This window comes from Aquila chrysaetos, chromosome 5 (assembly GCF_900496995.4).
Source record: "Aquila chrysaetos chrysaetos chromosome 5, bAquChr1.4, whole genome shotgun sequence".
NCBI classification, from domain to species: Eukaryota; Metazoa; Chordata; class Aves; order Accipitriformes; family Accipitridae; genus Aquila; species Aquila chrysaetos.
In genome coordinates this window covers 15508571-15523004 of record NC_044008.1, presented here as the reverse complement: position 1 = coordinate 15523004, position 14434 = coordinate 15508571, and positions in this window count along the sequence as shown.

Sequence of the window (14434 nt, the reverse complement as noted above, 5' to 3'; positions counted from 1 at the left end):
AGGTTCTTTTCATCTCAGACTCTCATCCCACAGTGCTTCTCATTATTGTTTCAAGAAATACTTTTTCACAACAGTTGTAGAGGGCCAGGAAGTTATTACTATCTTTCACTGATCTTGCAAAAGGGATTTATCTGTTATGACCAGGAAGCCAATGGCAGAAGCAATGAACCAATCCAGGTCCTCTGTGTCCCATCTACAAAGCCATGGGAGCAGTCTTGGTTTCCAGCAGACCCATCCGTCATTCTGTACATGTCACAAAACTTCAGTACTGACAGCTTCAGGTACCCAGCCCCCCTCTACCAGTTTGCCAAATCCTTCTTCCAAGTGATGCACAGTATGAGGTAGGCAACCCAATAGCAATCAGATACGATTACATTACAGAAGTTTATTACAGTGAATCCACACATAGTCTGAAATAACTCTGGACTTTTGCAGACATGGTCTGCAAGGAGAGCAGTCCCCAGCAGGAGATGATACTGGGATGAGACCTGTGGGTTATGCCGCAGCCTCCTTCCACACGAGTCTTCGTGACTATGGGGCTAGGGAATTTGTAATTTAATCTCTAGCTTCGGGAAATTTGGTTTGTCCTTAAAGAGGCTTAGACTCCAACTCAAGCCTGCAGCACGTAACCTGCGGTGAATATAGTGTAATACAAGTGGATGCAGAGAAATAAGGAAGCACAGAGAGGACAGCATTATGGGGGAAGCTCTTGTACCTTTTCTGGGAAACCAGCAGGACTGAGTGCCTCTCTGAGGTGCCTGTCCACTGACACATGCAGCATGGGGAACACACAAAAGGAATCACAAGGTCTGTGATCTGACTGGGATCATGGAGACATGATGTGACAGCTCACCAACTGAAGTGCTGCCATGGATGGATACTGGCTCTCTGGGAAGGACAGGCTGGGAAAGCGAGGATGGGGTTCGCCCTTTATGTGCAAGAGCAGGAGCAATGCATAGAGCTCTGCCTGGGGCAGACGATGAGCCAGCTAAAAGCTTATGAGTTAGGATTAGAGGGCCGACCACTGTGGGCAATGTTGTGGTGGGTGTCTGCTAGAGACCACCTGATCAGGAAGAGCATTTCCCACCGGTCTCAGGGCCCTGTGATTCTTGAAGGCAAATCTCACCAGTAAAGACCAAGGCAAAGTGGACATTGTTTATCTTGATATTAACAAGGCTTTAGACAGTGTCTCCCAAAACATTCTTATAGACAAACCAATGAAGTACAGACTAGATAAATGCACAGTGAGGTGTGGATCAACGGCATAAAGAGGCCATTCACTAGTGGAGTACCCCTGGGGTTGATACTGGGGCTAATACTGTTTAACAGCTTCGTTAATGACCTGGACAATGGGAGAGAGTGCCCTCTCAGCAATCTGGCAGACAATATAAAACTGGGAGAAGTGGTTGATGCCCCAGCACATTTTGCTGCCTTCCAAAGAGACCTGCACAGGCTGGAGAAACAGGTGGACAGGAACCTCATGAAGCTCAACATAGGGAAACACCAAGTCCATCACCTGGGCAGGAATAACTTCAGACACCAGAGCAGGCTGGAGGTCAACTGGCTGGAAAGCAGCTTTGCAGAAAGAGACCTGGGGGTCCCAGTGGACAAGCTGGCCATGAGCCAGCAATGTCCTCTTGCAGCAAAGGAGGCCACCAGCCTCCCAGCTGCATTAGGCAGAGCATCATCAGCAGGTCAAGGGAGGTGATCCTTCCCTTTTGCTCAGCACTGATGTCTTGTGTCTCATTCTGGGCTCCCCAGCACAAGACAGGCATACACATACTGGAGTAAGTCCAGCAAAGGGCCACGAAAATGATTAAGGGACTGGAGGATCTCACACACGAGGAGAGGCTGAGAGAGCTGGGACTGTTCAGCCAGGAAGAGAAGGCTCAGAGAGATCTTATCAGTGTGTATAAATAAATACCTGATGGGGGAGTAAAGAACAAAGAGACAGAGTCTTCTCTGTAGTGCCCAGTGACAGGAGAGGAGGAAATGGGCACAAACTGAAACACAGAAAATTACCCTTGAACATAAAAAAACCTAACACTTTTTCACTGTGAAGGTGCTCAGACAACAGTGCAGATTGCCCAGACAGTACATGGGGTTTCCATTGTTGGAGATTTTCAAAAATGCACTGGACACAGCCCTGAGCAGCCCGCTGTAGCTGGCCCTGCTCTGAGCAGGGGGGCAGGACGATCTCCAGAGGTGCCTTCAAACCTCATCCATGCCATGACTCTGTGTTCCTATGGTATCTCTTGTAGGTGCCTGCTCTGATCCTTGGCTTCTGGCCCATGGCACAGGCAGTCGAAGAGTAGCCTGTCCCCTCTTCAATTAACCTGAGCTGTCATCAGTGCCAGTGGCACCACTCACACTAATACACAGATAGGATGGTGAGGAGCTCAGTGCACAGCTGCAGCTGCTGCCCCTGCTCAGGGACAGGAGTCTCCGCAGTGCCAGAGCAGTAACCCTCTGAATCGCGCCAGTCCAAATGCTCAAGAGCATGTCAGAGCATTTGTCGGTTTTGGACTGATGCAAGGAGAATGGCTTAATACACTGATAGAAAGAAAAAAGAAGTTCTTTATCCTTTTAGCCAAGCTCTCTTTCAGTGGTTGAGATAAGATGGACTAAACCCAGAGGAACTGTGAGTTTTCTTTTATTAGTGATAAAATCTAACCTGTTGTTAGAAACATCAGGGGGATTTAATAGGCTTAACAGAGACTCCTAAATTCCTCAGGAGGCCTGTGAATTTGGAGTCTAGATCTGTGAAAGCTAGGAAGTGCTTGGTACCTTATCAGCAGTCAGCTCGGCAGCCTTCAGAGAACAAAAATCACCTTTTTGTTCAACTTCCCTTGGTAGCTTGCCAACCTTCTTGTTACTCACTAAGTCAAGTGTCTCTAGAAAATATGCTCTCTGGTCTAAGCCACAGGATTCAAAACACAGCTTAATAAGTAAGCAGCAAGTAGATGGGAATTATACCATAACATCTCCTCAACAGGCAGAGGCAGTTCAGCTCCTTGACTGCACAAAGTCCTAAATAGCCAATGGGTTTTGCTCAGTGGTGCCATTACCTTGTAGGCACAAAGTCCTCCCCATGAAGCTGTCTGGCCTCTTTCCTTCTGGAAAGCAGTGGGCAGACAGGGACACAGAGAGGTAGTGTGGAGGAAAGGACTGAGGAGAGAAAAGCCAAATAATCAGAGTAGGTGGATGAGCAGCTAGCAAACAACCTCAGAGCCACGAAATGTCCTTAGCAGTCTTCTCAGAGTGGTTGAAGCATCCCCCCCCCAAATTAGCCCCATTGTGACCCTGGGTGTTTCTGTTCACATGGCTGAAGTTTGCTAAAGTTGCTTGTCATGATTTAACCCCAGCCAGCACCACCCAGCTGCTTGCTCACTCCCCCTGCAGTGGGATGGGAGAGAGAATCAGAAGACTAAAAGTGAGAAAACTCGTTGGTTGAGATAAAGACAGTTTAATAGGTAAAGTAAAAGCTGGCCGCACAAGCAAAGCAAAACAAGGAATTCATTCCCCACTTCCCATGGGCAGGCAGGTGTTCAGCCATCTCCAGGAAAGCAGGGCTCCATCACGTGTAACCATTACTTGGGAAGACAAACAACATCACTCTGAACATCCCTTTATTCCTTCTTCTCCCCCCAGCTTTATATACTGAGCATGACGTCCTATGGTCTGGAATATCCCTTGGGTCAGTTGGGGTCAGCTGTCCCGGCTGTGTCCCCTCCCAGCTCCTTGTGCCCCCCCAGCCTCCTCGCTGGTGGGGTGGGGTGAGAAGCAGAAAAGCCCTTGGCTCTGGGTAAGCACTGCTCAGCAGTAACGAAAACATCCCTGTGTTATCAACGCTGTTTTCAGCACAAATCCAAAACATAGCCCCATACTAGCTACTGTGAAGAAAATTAACTCTATCCCAGCCAAACCCAGCACATTCTCCACCCCTTATACCATACCATTTACATCATGCTCAGGTACCACACTATCCAATACAACCTCATTAACCACCACCCCCCTTCCCATCCTTTGATATAATACACAGATATAATTCCCTTAGTCTATGGACCACCCTTGTAAAACATCTTTAAAATGTCCACAAATGTCCATTAGGTTCATTTAGGCCATGATTTTGGGCTCCAACTGTTATGGTGGTCACTCAGGACAGAAGAGGGGGTGTGTTGCGTGGTTATTGGGCCAGCTCAGGTCGGGTCACTGCTGCACTTGCACTGCTTCTTGTAAGGCATGTCCTCCATTGGTTCAGGTGGTTCCTGCTATAGTAATTCCTATAAAATGCAACTCAAATCATATGTTACAACAATTTAAAGGTATTTCCATTACAGTCTCCACCCCTGGTCCCTTTGGGCCAGGTTATAGGGTTTAACATTGCAATGAACTTCTCCCCTTGCTCCTAGCCTAGATAGCAACAAGGAGTTCCTGCTATAGTAATTCCCATAACATGCAACTCAAATCATGGAATATTTTCACCCAAGATTAAATCACCTTGAGGTACACATTGGACTACCCATCCATCCACATTACCCACTAAGTGCACCCAGGTCCTTGAGCAAAAACGATCCCATGAATAGATTTGCCCTTTCCTGAGGAAGGAATAACCCAGACTGTTTTTCCCAACAAGTTCCTTATATGTACTACAGGGATCTTATCTCCTTCCACAGTGTGCAGGGTTTTGATTGGGCAGGGCCAGGTCAACTGGCAGATGCTCTAGGGTTAACTAGCCAAGTGGCTTCTGCTAAATGTGTATGCCAATGCTGGAATGTCCCAGCACCCATTGCTCTCTGTGTAGTTTTTAACAGTCCATTGTATCGTTCAATTTTCCCAGAGGCTGGTGTATGATAGGGAATGTGATACCCTCAATCAATGCCATGCTCCTTGGCCCAGGTGTTTATGAGGTTGTTTCTTGTTTCAGAAATGAGTCCAGTTGTCTGATTCAATTCTTTCAGGGGTGCCATAAAACTTGCTTTTCAAGGCCCAGGATAGTATTCTGGGCAGTGGCATGGGTCACAGGGTATGTTTCCAACCATCCAGTAGTTGCTTCCACGCATTCCACCATGCTGCTTGCCATGGTGGGTTTGTGGTAGTGTGATATAATCAATCTGCCAGGCTTCCCCATATTGATATTTCACCCACCATCCTCTATACCAAAAAGGCTTTAGCTGCTTAGCTTCTTTGATTATGGAGCACATTTGACGTTTGGAATGGCATCAATAGTCAAGGCCACATCTTGATCATTAGCCCATTTGTATGTTGCATCCCTTCCTAAATGTCTTGATGTGTCATGGGCCCATCAAGCTATAAATAGCTCACCCTTATGTACCCAGTCCAGATCCACCTGAGCCACTTCAATTCTAGCAGCCTGGTCCACCTGCTTATTGTTTTGATGTTCTTCAGTGGCATGACTCTTGGGTATGTGAGCATCTATGTGATGTACTTTTACAACTAGGTTCTCTACCCGAGAAGCAATATCTTGCCATAATTCAGCAGCCCAGATGGGCTTACCTCTGCACTGCCAGTTGGTCTGCTTCCATTGCTGCAACCACCCCCACAGAGCATTTGCCACCATCTGTGAGTCAGTGTAGAGATAAAGTACTGTCCATTTTTCTTGTTCAGCAATATCTAAAGCCAGCTGGATGGCTTTCACCTCTGCAAACTGATTCAATTCACCTTGTCCTTCAGCAGTTTCTGCAACTTGTCATGTAGGACTTCACACAGCAGCTTCCCACCTTCGATGATTTCCCACAATATGACAGGATCCACCTCTAAACAGGGCATATTGCTTTTCATCTTCTGGTAATTTATTATACAGAGGGGTCTCTCCAGCACAAGTCACCTCCTTTGGCAACACTCCCAAGTTTCAGCCCTCTGGCCAGTCCATGATCAATTCCAGGATTCCCAGGCAGTTGGAATTTCCCATTCAAGCCCATTGTGTTATTGTGCAACCCACTTACTCCATGTAGCATCAGTTGCATGATGAGTAGATAGCACCCTCCCTTTGAACATCCAGCCGAGCACAGGCAATCAAGGTGCCAAAAGGAGCTGTGCTTCAGTGCCAGCTACTTCTGAAGCAGCTCAAATTCCTTCATATGCTGCTAATATTTCTTTTTCAGTTGAAGTGTAATGGGCTTCAGATCCGCTGTATCCCCAGCTCCAAAACCCTAGAGGTCGACCTCCAGTCTCTCCAGGCACTTTTTGCCAGAGGCTCCAGGTGGGGCTGTTATCCCTGGCTGAGGTGTAAAGCATGTTTTTCACATCTTGTCCTGTCCAGACTGGCCCAAGTGCTACTGCACAAACTCTCCTGTTCAATTTTTCAAAGGCTTGCTGCTGCTCAGGGCCCTATTCAAAGTTGTTCTTCTTCTGGGTCACTCAATAGAGAGGGCTTACGATCAGACTATAACCTGGAATATGCATTCTCCAAAAACCCACGACACCTAAGAAAGCTTGTGTTTCTTTTTTGTTAAGTTGGTGGAGACATAGCTGTTATTTTACTGATCACATCCATTTGGATATGATGATGTCCATCTTGCCATTTTTCTCCTAAAAACTGAATTTCCTGTGCAGGTCTTTTGACCTTACTTTGTTTTATAGCAAAACCAGCTTTCAAAAGAATCTGGATTATTCTTCTCCCCTTCTCAAACACTTCCTCCACTGTGTTGCCCCACACAATGACGTCATCAATATACTGCAGGTGTTCAGGAGCTTCACCTTACTCCAGTGCAGTCTGTGTCAATCCATGACAAATGGTAGGACTGTGTTTCCACCCTTGGGGCAGTCGATTCCAGGTGTACTGGATACACCTCCGTGTGAAAGAAAACTGTGGCCTATACTCTGCTGCCAGAGGAATTGAGAAAAATGTGTTGGCAATATCAATTGTTGCATACCATTTGGTGACCTTTGACTCCAGTTTATATTGGAGTTCTAGCATGTCTGCTATGGCAAAACTCAGTGGTGGTGTGACTTCATTCAGGCCTCGATAGTCCACTGTTAGCCTCCATTCTCTGTTAGATTTCTGCAGTGGCCACATGGGACTATTAGAGGGTCAATGAGTCTTACTGATCACTCCTTGACTCTCCAGTCGACGGATCAGCTTATGGAAGGGAACCAGGGAGTCTCATTTGGTGCAATATTGTCACCGGTGCACTGTCATGGTAGCAATTGGCACCTGCTGTTCTTCAACCCGCAGCAACCCCACCACAGATGGATCCTCTGAGAGACCAGGCAAGGTAGACAGCTGTTTAATCTTCTTTGTACTCAAGTCAGCTATACCAAAAGCCCACCAGTACCCTTTTGGGTCTTTGAAGTACCCTCTCCTGAGGTAGTCTACACCAAGGATACATGGAGTCTCCAGACCAGTCACAAGAGGATGCTTTTGACACTCATTCCCAGTTAGGCTTACCTCAACCTCCAACACAGACAGTTCTGGGGATCCTCCTGTCACTCCAGAAATACAGATGGATTCTGTCCCTTGTAATCTGATTGTATTAGAGTACACTGTGCACTGGTATCCACTAGAGCTTTATATTCCCATGGGGCTGATGTGCCAGGACATCAAATCCACACAGTCCAGTAAACCCAGTTGTTCCTTTCCTCTGCCTGGCTGAAGGCAGGGGCCTTCTTTCCTGGTTGGAGTCTTCATTACTTGATTTTTGTAAGTGCAAAACAGAAGTCCCTTCATCAGGGTCAAAAGTACAATCAGCCTTTCTACTCTGCCCAGCAGAGACTGGAGCAGTAATTTTCTTGGATGGATGCTTTTTAGCTGTTGTTTTTCCTTGCAGTTCCCGTACCCAATCTTCTAGTCTCCAGGTAGGTTCACCATCCCACTTCCTCATGTCCTCCCCCTGGTCAGGCAAGGAGAACCACAGGGTTGTACATGGTGTGCGCTACCGGTACCCTTTCCCTTAAACAGAAAAAGGATGACTCTTAATAGCTGAGGCCTTGGTTGGAGTGCATGAGGAAGACCTACCCTTCTCAGCTTGCTCAAACTTTTTTTGGGTCAGTCTGTCCACAGTCAAGACACAGGCACACATGGAGGGAGCAAGATTATCTTCCTATTCTCAGAGTTGTCTGGCTAGTTCACCTATAGTCGGTGCCTCCGTGTCTGTCCAGCTCATTATTGCCAGGGTGTGGGTGTATGATGTCAGTGCATTTCGTACACTTTTGCCACATGGACTGCATGCACTGGATTTCATCCGGGGCTTTGGATGCCAGGTTGTTATAGATCACCTCCAACATGGCTAATTCCTTCAGATACTGGATACCTCCCTCAATGTTGGTCCATTTGCTTTGGGAATTTGCAAGTTCTTCCTTGTAGGAATACCTGTCCTTCACACTTGACAGGACTTGACTTCACCGCCAAAGCCTGAGGACTCCTGCCTTTTATTCAATTCCTTTGTCAATGGCTTTGTCTTTAGCAAGGGATCCTAGCTGCCGGGCTTCCTTACCCTCTAATTCCTGACTACTGGCCTCAATGTCCCAGCATGGGAGTAACCAGCAGAGAATTAGCTCAACTGGTTGACAGCTAAAATCTTATCACATATCTCACAACTCACTCAGGGATAGGGATCAGATGGTTTCTGTCTCATTTTTTATTTCAGTCTCTTCCTCCTCCTGTTCTTCTGATGGCATTTTTTTTTTTTTTTTCAAACATTCTATCACTTCATGAGGATCCTGTAGCTGTTTGGGAGTGAAGTTCCAGACCATTGGAGGTGAGAAGTGCTCTAGATACCTGCCCATATTCTCCCACATGCCATGCCATCCATGACCATACTCTCATGGCGCCTGGGTTATATTCCTAGATTGCTTGTTAACCCTAGGCAAAACCAAAGCAGTATTTCTAAGAAATACCAATATAAGTATTTTAACTACCCAAGGATGTTCAAGACACCGAGGAGTTATTGTAACGAGGGAGAAAAGACCATGGAAGAAGGTAGCAAAGGTGCCATTCTGTATTTCCTCCACAAAAAACCTCTCAGAGTAAGAAGTATAATCATTAATTGTCTCCGTGAGAGGGTACCCAAAGTACAGTAATGGCTTCAGTACAGAGCCCAAATACCAGATTAAGCTCAAGGTCAGTGTTTTAGTATCAAATATCCCAGGCAGAACATCACTAACCACTACAGAGCACAGCAAACTGCAAAAGCCAACACCAATCTTTAACAGGTACAGCAAAAAAAAAGCATGGCGCGGATCAGATAAACTAATATCGAGAACAGATGAATCAATATCATGGCCTGCAACTGTAAACAGATGTAAATCCCTTCTAATATGCTCTGATCAATCTGTTATTGTCTCAAACTTTTTGAGCTTCACGTTGGGTGTCAAAAGGACTGTTGTGGTCTAACCCCAGCCAGCAACTAAGCACCACCCAGTCACTTGCTCACTCCCCCCGCAGTGGGATGGGAGAGAGAATCAGAAGACTAAAAGTGAGAAAACTCGTTGGTTGAGATAAAGACAGTTTAATAGGTAAAGTAAAAGCTGGCTGCACAAGCAAAGCAAAACAAGGAATTCATTCCCCACTTCCCATCGGCAGGCAGGTGTTCAGCCATCTCCAGGAAAGCAGGGCTCCATCACGCTAAGTAACGGTGACTTGGGAAGACAAACGCCATCACTCCGAGCATTCCCCCTTCTCCTTCTTCCCCCAGCTTTATATGCTGAGCATGGCGTCATATGGTCTGGAATACCCCTCTGGTCAGTGGGGTCAGCTGTCCCGGCTGTGTCCCCTCCCAACTCCTTGTGCCCCCCCAGCCTCCTCGCTGGTGGGGTGGGGTGAGGAGCAGAAAAGCCCTTGGCTCTGTGTAAGCACTGCTCAGCAGTAACCAAAACATCCCTGTGTTATCAACACTGTTCCCAGCACAAACCCAAAACATAGGCCCATACTAGCTACTATGAACAAAATTAACTATCCCAGACAAAACCAGCACATTGCTCTTCTGATAAGGTAATTTTAATAAACACAAATAGTCTCTGTATACAGCTACAATTTGGACCGTCTAATGAGACATAGGATAAAATGTTCTTGCACCAGTAACTAGGAATACTGAATTATAATCACAACTATCACTAGTCTGTCTCCTTTCCCTTCAAAAATCCCAATATTACATTTATTCTGCTGGCATCCTTGCCCATCACTGGAGAAGTTGTACCATAATCAGAGCTGCCAAAGCCATGCCCAAGGCCCAGCCAGAGACTCCCATGGCACATACCACAAGGGATTCGAGAAAAAAGAAATACAAGGGCAAAGGAAGGGAAGTTCCCAAATACATTGCTTGCTCTGAAATGCTAAATATTTTGCAGTCACCTTGACCATTCGTGAAGTGCTCTCCATTAAACATTCATCATTTGCTATCCCATTAATCACAGCAAGTGAATCAGTAAATAGCTGTGATGAATGTAAGATATGTGTCAACAAACACTGATAATTTTTTTCTAAATAAAATTCTGTCTAGCTCTAGAGGAAACGCTCCAAAAAAAAGTCTGCTTGCTCACAGATCTAAGCAAAATGTGCATGAGAATCCAGAACTTGGCTAGTTCTCCTGTGTCTGGGAATTTGGGTGATTTGCGATGCTTCACTCTTTTAGTTTCAAGTAGCAATGTGAGTTTGCTTGTTCTGTAGCAAAGAGTGTATTGGTGGTGTTATTTCCCTTGAATAGCCCTTTCGTCTGAAATGCAGCTCATGTTCCCTTCAGCGTGACAAATAACACACTTCATCTCCCCCTGGAGCCTGGAAAATCTGAGATTAGATTGGCACTGCAATATGAAGAGAGATACCCTCCAAAGAGAGGCAATGGAAGCAAAACCATTTGGCCTGAGTGGAAATAATCACTGGCACTTCCAGCCACAAAGAGTCCTCTGATTTCAAGCTGTATTTCAATGTAAAATGGCCTTCTCTCATCATGCTTGTACAGCACCTAGCACAATTGCATCCTAATCTTGACTGTGGGTTTCTGGCACTGCAGTAAAACAGACATTGAGCTTATAAAAAAATACACAATCATCACATGCATTCTTGCATGAACCATCCATGCCCTCAGCATAAATTAAATCCAGGCATGGGTCTTTGTACAACTTCAGCTTTGGAGGTTAAAAAAATAATATTGTGTCCAGAAGAAAACTTTTCTCAACTAATCCTGCATTTCAGAGCCAGACAAGTTGGGAGTTTCTTTTTAAAAGATAAAACATGCAGGTGGTCTGCCATTTGCTGTAAGTACATAAAAGGAGTATTACACAGATAGCAAAGGAGAAGTGGATGGATCTGGCAGATGGCATCATGTTCAGGGTTAGCCAACTCCCCTCTCAGGCACAGGAGCCCAGATGGCCAAGCAGAAACACTTTCTGCCCCAAACCCTTTGCGTGCTTTTGTGGCATCTCTGCTCTGGGAGGGGAAGTATGTCAATTCACAATCTTGCTGCGATAAAACAAAACTGGATGTATTTTGGCAAATATGTTCATTCTCAGGCCCTCCTTGGCCCCAAAACTTTCCTCCCCTCATCCGAGCCTCTGCCTGGTTGGAGTGCTAATCACAGCTCCTGCACACTGTAAAAGGTGATTATCACTGACTTTGAAAGCCAGATTTGCAAAAAGGGCCAAAAACCCACCCCTGGCAGGTTTCTGCCCATGCACCTCTAAAATCAGTAAGGTCTGTCTGAGAAGCTGGGAGAGTGTTTGCCCGGGTGGATGCAGCTGCTAAAGGAACCCAGCAAGGGTGACTGGTGCTGATGGAAGTGCCTTGCAAAATGCTCAACACTTCCCATGTGTCTTGACACTGCACTTTAGCTTGTGGGATTTCAAAAAATCTGCTTTGCTCAAACCCACTGGAGGTCTGAAGCACACAGTTATCCAATAAATTCTCACTGGTTGCCTCACAAATGACATCACAGGACATCCAAGGTGTTGAGACCTTGCAACCAACTCCTACCTGCCGCTTTTCACGCTCAGCCCAACTTGCCACACACATGTCTCCATAGACTTAAAGGCACCCCAGGAAATCCTGACTGGGGGCCATTGCACGGGCACAGTGACCTTCCAGTCCCCTGTGTCCTCTTCCAGGACATTGCGGGCATACACTTGCCAATGTATCCCCAAGCTGCCCCTGCCTGATGCATTTGGTAAATGGTCAACACATGCAGAGAGAGTGCAAAGGGACTGGATGGGAGAGGAGGAAGAACAGTCAAAAATGGGAGAAAGAAGTGGGGCAGGACAGGGAGGGGAGGAGCAGGGCTTGGCTCAGAGACAAGGGGAGGAAGCATCATATAGCTTTGATGGGGAGAGAGGATTAATTAGCCATTATCTTTAATCTCCCCTTCTCTTTTGCTTTCCTGAAACCTGACATTGTCTCCATACCATCCCATCCTGCTTCAGACTCATTTACAGACACCCTCAACACCTTGCACAAGCCTGCTCCCTCACACAGGCTTTCCTTTTCTCCTCCTCTTGTCTCCAGTCATCCCTTGTGACCACCGGAGCCTGTGGCTGCTCCCTTGGTGCCTACTCCATCCCTGGCTGAACGAGCCCATCTGTGCAGTCACTTGAGCCAGGATATTGCCTTCATCATGCCCTCGTCTACACATGTGTCCTCGTGATTCCTTAAATGCCTGCAAAAGTCCAACAGTTCCTGTTCAGGACAATTCCTCCTTTATCATGAAAGCCCTCAGCTCCAGCACATCCTTCCTCTTCCTCCCTGAAAAACCTCTCCTACCATAAATTGTTTGCCTTGTGCACACATTTATGCCAGGAAACAGCCCCTCTACCGTACCCGCTGTGGTTTACGGGCAGCGATGATGCTCCTAAGCCAGTTTTCCTCTGGCTGTCAGGCCAGCTGGGCCAGTAGGTGCAGTGCCGTCAGCCTGCACAGCTGAGCACAGGGAGGGCAGCCTGCCCCGCGGCACCCTGCCACTCACGCTGCCTCCTTTCAAGCCAGAGCAGGCTTCTCCATGAGACACCTGAGGCTTTAGTCTACAGCAAAGAGCAAAACGGAGCCAGAACCGAGGCCTGAGCACCAGCTCGCGATCAGCAACTAAATCATCAGAAAGGTCCTTGGCGTGGGTGAGGTCTGGGCAGCCCGGCCAAGGTGCAGGCTGGCACGAGCCTGGGTCCTTGCAGGCTGTTTGGATGCAGCCATCTGTTTTGGCGATGAGAGAGTTTGGCTGTACGGACACAAGCTGAACCATGCCAGGGAGCCTCTGGGCCCGAGAACAGGGTTTTATTTCCTGGCACAAACATAGCCTCAGCATCGGGAAAGCCTTCATTGTAGCCTACAAACTCTTGGAAGCAAGAAACACACAACAGCCTCTTCAGTAAAGTATAATGGATATAGTATGACTTTACTTTTTGCAGATTACAAGCAACTTTATTTCAGGATTGAGTCAAGGTACTCTAAATACTCTCCCAAAAACTCAGTGAGTGATTGTTGCATCCCCAGGTTTCATATTCAGGATTTTATTACTTTGGGATAAGCACCTTCCATGCCACAGAAGGGCAATTGTCCATCTCCATAATGCCAAGTGATGACTTTGCTCACAATATCTGTCAAACTACTGTCGCTGCTCCTTCTTCTGCCACCTCCATTTCTGCATCTCCTCCCATCTCGTACACAGTCCCAGATGAGACTGTCAGACTCTGGTAGATCCTAACAGATCCTGACACCAGACATGTCAGAATTAAGTCTGACTTTAGGGTTTAGGTCGCTGAGACAGTAAAATCCTGAATGGAAAGCTCATTGTGTCTCTGAGAGCGTGAACTTTGAAAGGGCATCTCTCAGGATGTTGAGTGAAGGCCAGCTGGACTCCTGCTGATGTGCTGAGCTTGGCATGGGGGGATTTCTTGAACAGGAGGAAACTTGGTGTGGCTAAACCCAGTGCCTGTGCTTGAAATGGAACCCTGACAAGGAAACGGGATTAAACTAAGTCAACTTTTTTTTGGCATATCACCTGGAACCAAGTATTCATTCTCACTTAAAAGTTGTCTGCCTACATGTAGATAGTGCAGAAAAACCTAATATTGGACTACAGGTGGGAAAATCCCTCTTTGCATGATATTTATTCTGCAACAACAAACCTGTCTTTCCCTCTCAGAGCGCAGCCCGCTATGTCTGAACAGGGCTGCAAAGCAGGGAACACTCTTTTACTCCCCAAATCCCCTCTTCTTTCCCAGTTGGAACATGCAGCAACTTCATCACTTCAGCTTGGTTTGGTGGAGGATACTACAAATAGCGAAGTGGCAAAAGCTACTCGTGGCCGGGGGCTCTGTGGCCATGTGGTTCAGGCAGCCTGGGCAGGCTCTAGCCAGCCAGAAGCACATTTGGGGAAGGAGGACGGCAGCAGACCCCTCTGTTTCCTAGCTGATAGCAGAAGCAATATTAGCTTGAAGACTGTGTATCTGGGAGAGCCAGGGAACAAGCCTGGAGCTTGCTCTCGTGCAAGGC